This window comes from Macrotis lagotis, chromosome X (assembly GCF_037893015.1).
Source record: "Macrotis lagotis isolate mMagLag1 chromosome X, bilby.v1.9.chrom.fasta, whole genome shotgun sequence".
Classification (NCBI taxonomy): domain Eukaryota; kingdom Metazoa; phylum Chordata; class Mammalia; order Peramelemorphia; family Peramelidae; genus Macrotis; species Macrotis lagotis.
This window is the reverse complement of record NC_133666.1, coordinates 370,547,784-370,556,969: the sequence shown is the minus strand read 5'-3', so window position 1 is coordinate 370,556,969 and position 9,186 is coordinate 370,547,784.

The following is a 9,186-nucleotide window of genomic DNA, read 5'->3' as shown; positions in this document are numbered from 1 at the left end:
AAATTTCCATTTAAACGGAAAAGAGATCTAACAGAGACAATCTTGATCAAGAAAAGAATCTGGAAAACATCATGCAGGAAATTATTTATTTCCAAATCTACTGGCATATGATGCCAGTGTAACCATTGAAAGAATCCAGAGAACCCTTCCAGAAAGAGACCCCAGGATAAAAATTCCAACGTCTGTAATAGCCAAAATTCAGAGCTCTCAAATAAAGGGGAGTATATTTCAAGCAGAAAAAAGAAAACAATTCAAATACAAAGGAAACACAAACAGACTAACACAGGACCTATCAGCCTCAACACTAAAGGATCAGAAGATCTGGAATAGCATATTTTGGAGATCAAAGGCCCTGGGACTACGACCCAGAATGTACTACCCTGCAAAATTCAGCATAAATTGTCAAGGAAAAAGATGAATGTTGAACAAAAAAGAGGACTTCCAGAATGTCCTGACACAAACACCAGAACTGAACAGAGAATTCAATAGTCAAATACATGATTCAAGAGTTGTATAAAAAAGGTAAATGAAACAGGGAAGTTAAAAACAAAACAAAACAAAACAGATGTTGATCAAGACCATCAAATTGTATACAACCCTAAAAGGGAAGATATAACACTTCTAATTCTTTAGAAATTCTCTTAGGATAATTAAAGTATAGACTATATTAAAGGGCATAATAAAGCACATTGGGTCTTATCTCTCCATTGAAAAGCTCCAAGATGACATCACAACATTGATACAAAAAGCCCTGAAGAAACTTTCAGCAAGGGTGTTTGTTATCTTTAAACTTAAGTGTCTCATTATCCTTTGACCCACTTCAATTCTATTGTAATTAGCACCTTGTGTAATGAGGGAACCAGTGTCTATGTAACTTAAAATCATTTGTAAAGTTCTCAGGTGAGACCCTGGGACCTCCTAGTACTTAGAGTCCATTAAGCATCATAAACTGTCTCTATAAACTTGCAATCATCTATAAAGTTCTCAGGGGAAACTTACAGAGTCTCTCAGTACTTAGAGATCTTTAAGATTCTTAGTTACCCTTGGTGTGTGTGTGTGTGTGTGTGTGGCGGCCATGGAAGAGAGAATAGAGCTTGCTTCACTTAACAAGTTGTTAAATATCCTAGGTAGAGAGGTGGGGGAGGATAAAGTGTGCAAGAAAATCTTGCTTCCTTTAACAAGGGATTAAATACACTGGGTGGGGGAGGGGGTGAGGAGGGAGGAGAAATAACATGCCTTTATTCACCTAACAAGGGGTTAAGTATCCTGGGTGGGGAAAGGGGTGGTAAAGTGTGAAAGAAAATCTGTCTGGAGGAGAGGGGCACAAACAGTTCAAAAAATGATATGACTTTTGGATCATGTGTACTTGAAAGATACTTGAAAAGGGGATAATGTAAAAAATTATTATAATTACTATTTGATGCAATTTGAGTCAAAGCTGTTTATCAAGCAATCAATGAAAAATCTGTGATTAATAATACTTGATTAATAGTATGAGAGCAATAAAACCAGTGTAAGAGGAACAAAGATTTATAATTTTAAAGGAAAAGGGAGAATGTGAGTAAAATCTATTCAATAGATTTAGCCCAGAGAGAGAATAAGATTAACTTGGGTATAAAAATCTAACCTAATCTATAGGGAAGGGGAGAACTAGGAAACGGAAAGATAAGGGAAGAAGGGACTGATAAAAAAGGAAGGCAAAGTTATAAGTTAAAATAAACTGAATATTAAATTTTTAAAAGAAAAGTCAAAGTGGAAAGGTTGTAGAGGCCCAGCCACTGGGAGTGATATTCACATATCCTTCATGATCTTCATCAAAGATATGTATGGACTATTGATCATTGCATGGATCCATTGGCTCACCAGTGAACCCTGACCTAGGATAATCTGTGGAGGTGGTTGTAAAAGGGGTTTTTTTGATAGAGAAGTATGCAGATTTCTAAGAACAAATATTGCAAATTTACCCAGGAAATTGTGAAACTGGGTCTCCTTTAACCAGTCAATCCTAACATAAGTTTTTTCTATAAAAAGTCTGAGTTTCCAAAAATAAAGTTGACAGATTTTCACTTTCCAAATTTTTGTGTTTGAGTATGTTTTTCTACCTGACCTGACTCTCGTAATTCATGTCCAGATCCACACCAGAGCTATTGCAGGCAATAAAAGATAGTAATATTTTAGAGAGGAGGAATAAGGGAAAAGGAATGAGAAAAATGTAAATGAAGAAAGATGGAATGGAGAGAAATGTAGAATTAGTAATCTTAACTGTATACATGAATGGGATGAACTGTCCCACAAAACAGAAGCAGAAAACAATGGGTTAAAAACCAGAATCCTACAATATTTATTTACAAGAAACACCTTTGAAGCAGAGAGATACACACAGGGTAAAGGTAAAAGATTGGAACAAACTGTTATGTATCAGCAATCCTAATGTCAGATAAAATAAAAGTAAAATTCAATTCATTAAAAGGGATAAGGAAGGAAACTACATGTCATTAAAAGGTACCATTGGTAATAAAGCTATATATCATTACTAAATATGTATGAACCTAGTGGTTTAGCATTGAAATTCCTAGAGGAAAAGCTGAGTGAATTACAAGGAGAAATAGACAGCAAAACTGTAATAACAGAGATTCTCAGTCTCCCTCTCTCAGAACTAGATAAATCTAACCACAAAAATAAATAAGAAGTGAAGAAGAAAAATGAAATCTTAGAAAACATAGCTATGATAAACCTTTTGAGAAAACTTAATGTGGATAGAAAAGAATATAACATTTTCTTGGCAGTACATGCATGGTACCTAAACCAAAATTGACTTTGTATTGGGACACAAAAACCTTATAAGCAAATTCAGAAAGGAAAAAACAATGAATTCACACTTCTCAGACCATGGTACATTTAAAAAATTACATGTAATAGGGGTGGCTAGGTGGCACACTAGATAGAGCACTGGCCCAGGAGTCAGGAGTACCTGAGTTCAAATCCGGCATCAGACCCTTAATAATTACCTGTGTGGCCTTGGGCAAGTCACTTAACCCCACTGCCTTGCAAAAAAAAAGGCTAAAAAAATTATATGTAATAAATGGTCATGGAAAGATAAACCAAGAACTAATTGGAAATTAAATAACTTTATCTTAAATAATGGGTGGTTTAAATAGAAAATAATAGAAATAATCAATTATATCCAAGAAAATTACAATAATGAACATTATGCCAAAATTGATGGGATGCAATGAAGGGAGTTTTGTGGGAAAACTTTATACTTTAAATGTCTATATGACTAGATATGGAGAAAGAGCAGATCAATGAATTGTGTTTGCAACTAAAAAATCTAGAAAAAAACACAAATTAAAGATCTCCAATTAAATACCAAAATAGAAATTCTCAAAATCAAGTTAGAGATTAATAACATTGAAAGCAAGAAAGCCATTGATCTCATAAATAAAATTGAGTTGGTTTATGAAAAAAACAAAAAATTTTGAGGGGGAAATTAAAGAGAGAATTTGAGAATTACTTTGCCAAACTGTATACCAATAAATTGGATAACCTGAGTGAGATGGATGAATATTTTCAAAAATACAGGCTGCCCAAATAAAAATAAAAGGAAATAAATTACTTAAACCCATTTCAGAAAAAGCAATTGAGGAAATCATCAATAAACTCCCTAAGAAAAAGTCTCCAGGTCTTGACTGACAAGTGAATTCTATCAAACATTTAAGGAACAATTAAATCCTATTCTACATACACTATTTAAAAATAGAAAAATGAAGGAGTTTTGCCAAATTCCTTTTATGACACCAACATAATGCTATTACCTAAACCAGGAAGAACTAAAACAAAGAAAATTATAGACCAATCTTTCTAATGAATACTGATACAAATGCTTAAATACAATTTTAGTAATGAGATTACAGCAAGTTATTACTAGGATAATACACCTTGATAAGAAATGTTTTATACCAGACAGGTAGGAATGGTTCAACATTAGGAAAAGACTCAACATTTAACATATCAAGAACAAAATCAACAGAAATCATATGATGATAGCAATAGATGTTGAAAAAGCCTTGCATAAAATACAACATTCATTCCTAATAAAAACATTAAACAGTTTAGGAATAAATTGAGTTTAACTTAAAATAATGAATAGTATCTATTGAAAACTCCAAAAAAATGTCAAATATAATGGGAATAAATTCAGAGCCTTTCTAATAAAATCATGGGTGAAACAAAGATGCCCATTATCACTATTACTATTCAATATGGTATTAGAAATGCTAGCAATATGGCGGCTAAGTGACACAGTGTATAAGAGCACCAGCCCTGGAGTCAGGAGTACCTGAATTCAAATCCAAACTCAGACACTTAATAATTACATAGCTGTGTGGCCTTGGGCAAGCCACTTAAACCCATTGCCTTGCAAAAAGAAAGAAAGAAAGAAAGAAAGAAAGAAAGAAAGAAAGAAAGAAAGAAAGAAAGAAAGAAAGAAAGAAAGAAAGAAAGAAAGAAAGAAATTCTAGCAATAGCAATAAGAGAAGAAAAAGAAATCAAAGGAATCAGAATTGGCAATGAGAAATCAAAACTTTCACTCTTTGAAGTTGATATGATGGTATACTTAGAGAACTTGAATAAATCATCTTAAAAAAGGACTTGAATTGATTAACAAATTCAGCAAAGTATCAGAATACAAAATAAACCCACATAAATCATGAATATTTCTATATATGGACAACAAAGTCCAAAAATTAGAGGTAGAAAAAGAAATTCAATTTTAAATAACTTTGGACAACATTAAATACTTGGGATTTTACCTCCCAAGACAAACCCAGAAATTGTATACAATTATAAAGCAATTTTCACCCCAAAAAATCAGATCTAAATAATTGGAAAAAATGTCAAATGTTCATGGTTAGGTCAAGCTAATACAATAAAAATGAGAATTCTATCCAAATTAAATTAAGTTACTTATTCAGTGTCATGCCAGTCAAACAACCAAATAAGTACTTTACCTCAATAGGAAAAAAAAATAGTAACAGTATTCATTTGGAGCAACAAACAGGAAAGAATAGCAAGGGAACTGATTTAAAAAAATGTAAAGAAAGGTGTCTTTGGGGAGGCTAGATGGCATAGTGGAAAAAGCACCGGCATTGGAGTCAGGAGTACCTCGGTTCAAATCCGGTCTCAGACACTTAATAATTACCTAGCTGTGTGGCCTTGGGCAAGCCACTTAAACCCATTTGCCTTGCAAAAAAACCTAAAAAAGTAGAAAGGTGGTTTAGTGCTACCAGATCTAAAACTATACTTAAACAGTGTAATGGATCAGTGGATTAGGAGAGGTTCAAAAGAAGTCGAAATAAATGACTATAGTAATATACTATTCGACAAATCCAAAGATGTCAACTTCTAAAATAAGAACTCACTGTTTGACAAAAATTGTTGGGAAAACTGGAAAATAGTATGACGAAAGCTAAACATAGATCCACATCTCATGCCTTAAACCAAAATAATGTCTAAATGGATAGAGGATTTAGACATACAGAGTAATACCATAGAGAAATTATTATACAAAAACATACTCTATCTGATATAGGGAAAAGGGAAAATTTTATGACTAAATAGGAATGTGAGCACATTATAAACTGCAAAATGAATGATTGTGACTATATTATATTTAAAAAAGGTTTTACACTAATAAAATCAATGTTGTCAAAATTAGAAATAAAGCAGAAAGTTGGGAAACAGCCTTCACAACCAATTCTGATCAAAGGTCTGATTTCTAATATATATAGAGAATTGAATCATATATATAAGATCACAAGTCATTACCCAACTCATAAATGGTCAAAGGATATGAACAGTTTTCAGATGAAGAAATTAAAGCTATATATAATCTGATGAAAAAATCACTATTGATTAGAGAAACACAAATTAAAACAATGACATTCCTTATTTTTATTTTTTTATTATTTTATTTTTTAGGTTTTTGCAAGGCAAATGGGGTTAAGTGGCTTGCCCAAGGCCACACAGCTAGGTAATTATTAAGTGTCTGAGACAGGATTTGAACTCAGGTACTCCTGACTCCAGGGCTGGTGCTTTATCCACTATGCCACCTAGCTGCCCCAACAATGACATTTCATCTCTTCTATTAGATTAGCTCAGATGAGGAAAAGGGAAGATGATCAGTATTGGAGAAGATTTGGGAGAATTGGGACATTGTTGCTTTGATGGTGGAGTTATAAATTAATCCAACCTTTCTTGAGAGCAATATAGAACTATGCCCAAAGATAAATAAAACTGTTCAATTCCTTTGACCCAGAAATTCCAATTCTAGGTCTACATCCAGAAGAAATTATTAAAAAAATGGGAAAAATACTACATATTCCAAAATATTCACATGCTCTTTTTGTAGTGGCAAAGAATTGGAAATTGAGGGGATGCCCATTAATTGGGGAATGGCTAAGCAAGTTGTGGTACATGAATACCACAGAATACTATTGTTCTATAAGAAACCATAAATGGTTGGACTCTAGAGAAGCATGTGATGACTTACAGGATCTGATACTGAATGAAGAGAACAGAACCAAGAGACCAGTGTACACATCAACAAGAAGATTGTGAGATGAACATTGATGGAAGAAGCTCTTCTCAGTAGTTAGGAGAACTAGATAACTGTATTAGACTGGCTGTAGACTATTTTAACCCATCCAGAGGAAAATAAAACAAAACACACACACACGCACACACACACAACAACAACAACAACAACAACAACCTGTCACAATCTGATGAACACTTTATAAAAATTATCTCTTATGTATCTCTTTCCTTTAATCCTAATTCCTCATACCAAAAAAATACTAATCTGTTAACATGTTTATCAAAATATTTATGTACAATGCTAACATTCACTGATGAGGGGAGGGGGTGGGAAATGAGGGTCAAAGGAAATTTGTAGCTTAAAATAATATATATGCATATGGATGAAAATAAATAAATTTAAATAAAAAAAGATAATATGCTTTACTCTGAATTCAGACTCCACAGTTTATTCTCTGGATTTTCCTTTAAAGACAATCCTTAGGATGGTCCATGGTCACTTAATTATTGAAAGGAGCTGCATCTATTATGATTAATCCTCTCACAGTGTTGTAATTAATGTCCACCATGTTCTCTTGATTCTGCTCATTTCACTGAGCATCAGCTTTCGCAAAACAATTCCATGCTTTGCTAAAATCTGACTGCTCATGATTTCTTACAGAAAACTATTATCCCATAATACTCATACTTTATTCCATCATTTCCCAATTTATGGGTAATCCTTCAATTTCCAATTTTTTGACACTGCAAAAAGCAATATTTTTGAACATGTGAAACTTTTTCATTTTTTTAATCTTGTTTTTAGATTATAAATCTAGTAGTGGTATTGCTGGATCCAAGTGGTATTGCTGCACTAATAAACAAATTGAGTAGAATTGTCATTTTTTATTACCCTTTGGATATAGTTCCAAATTGCTCTACAGAATGTTTGAATCAGTTCTCAACTCCACAAGTGCTTTAGTATCCCAGTTTTTCCACATCTTCTCCAATATTGCTCATTTTCCATATTTGTCATCTAAGTTAATTAGGCAGGTTTGATATGGTACCTACCATATAATTGTCTTAATTTACATTTCTCTTTTAATAGTAATTTGGAGCATTTTTTCATATGATTATAAATACTTTTAATTCATTTGAAAACTGCCTTTTCATATCTTTGAATATTTGTCAATTATGGAATAACATGCAGTCTTATAAATTTGATTCAGTTCTCTCTTATATATTCTAAAAATGGGTCCTTTATCATGAACACTAGTTGTGACTAGTTTCCAAACTTTTTACATTCCTTCTAATCTCATGTACATTGGTTTTATTTCTTCAAAAGCTTTTGAATTTAATCTAATCAATATATTACATTTTGAAATATATAATGTTCTGTATTTCTTACTTTATCAAAAACTTTTCCTCTCTTATGGAACAGATGATACAGTATTTATTACTTTCTTAAGCAGTCTACGTTATCATCCTTTATATTAAATCCTAAACCCATTTTGACCTTATGTTGGTATTATATGTGAGATGTAGGTCTATGTTTCACTATTTTCCAGTTTTCCCCGCATTTTTTGTTGAATAGTAAGTTAGTTCTTATCCCAAAAACTAGGGACTCTAGGTTAATCAAACAATAGATAATTGGTTTTCTTAACCCAATCTAATCCACTGATTCATTATTCTAATCCTCAGTCAATATCAGACAATTTTGATGACTACTGCTTTATATTATAGTTTTAGACCACATACCACTAGGTCATATTCCTTTGTACTTTTTCCCTTCAGTTCTCTTCATATTCTTGTACTTTTGATCCTCCAGATGAAATTTTTCTATTTTTCTAGATATGTAAAATAGTTGTGGGGGTTTGATTGGCATGACACTGAATAAGCAATTCAATTTTTATAGAATTGACATTTTTATTATATTAACTCAAACTATAAATGAGTAATTGACATTTTCCAGTTGTTTAGATCTGATATTATTTGAAAGAAAATTATTATTGTGTTCATACAGTTTTGTGAATTGTCATTCGAGGTAGATTCCCAGTTACTTTAGACAATAGAATTCTGGGTACATTTATGTTACTTGGAATTTCTCTTTCTATGTCTTGAGCTTGTCCTTTATTAGTCATATATAGAAGTGCTGATGATTTATATGGATTTATTATATATTATCTTACTTTAATAAAGTTGGAAATTTTTTCAAATTATTTTAGTCCATTATCTAGGGTTCTCCATATTTTCTGCAAAATATGAATATTTTTGTTTCTTCATTGTCTATTCTAGTTGCCAAAATTTCATTGTCTTTTATTGTTAAAGGTAGTATTTCTAATATAATGTTAAGGAGTAGTGATGATAAAGGGTATCCTTGTTTCATTCCTGATCTCACTGAAAATTGTGTGATTGCCCCCATTATATTTAAAGCTTACTGATGAGTTTAACTAGAAACTACTTATCATTTTAAGAAATTTAAGGAAGTTCTTTTAATTAATATAATCTCTCATGTTTTTTTTCTTTTTTTTTTCTTTAGGTTTTTGCAAGGCAAATGGGGTTAAGTAGCTTGCCCAAGGCCACACAACTAGGTAATTATTAAATGTATGA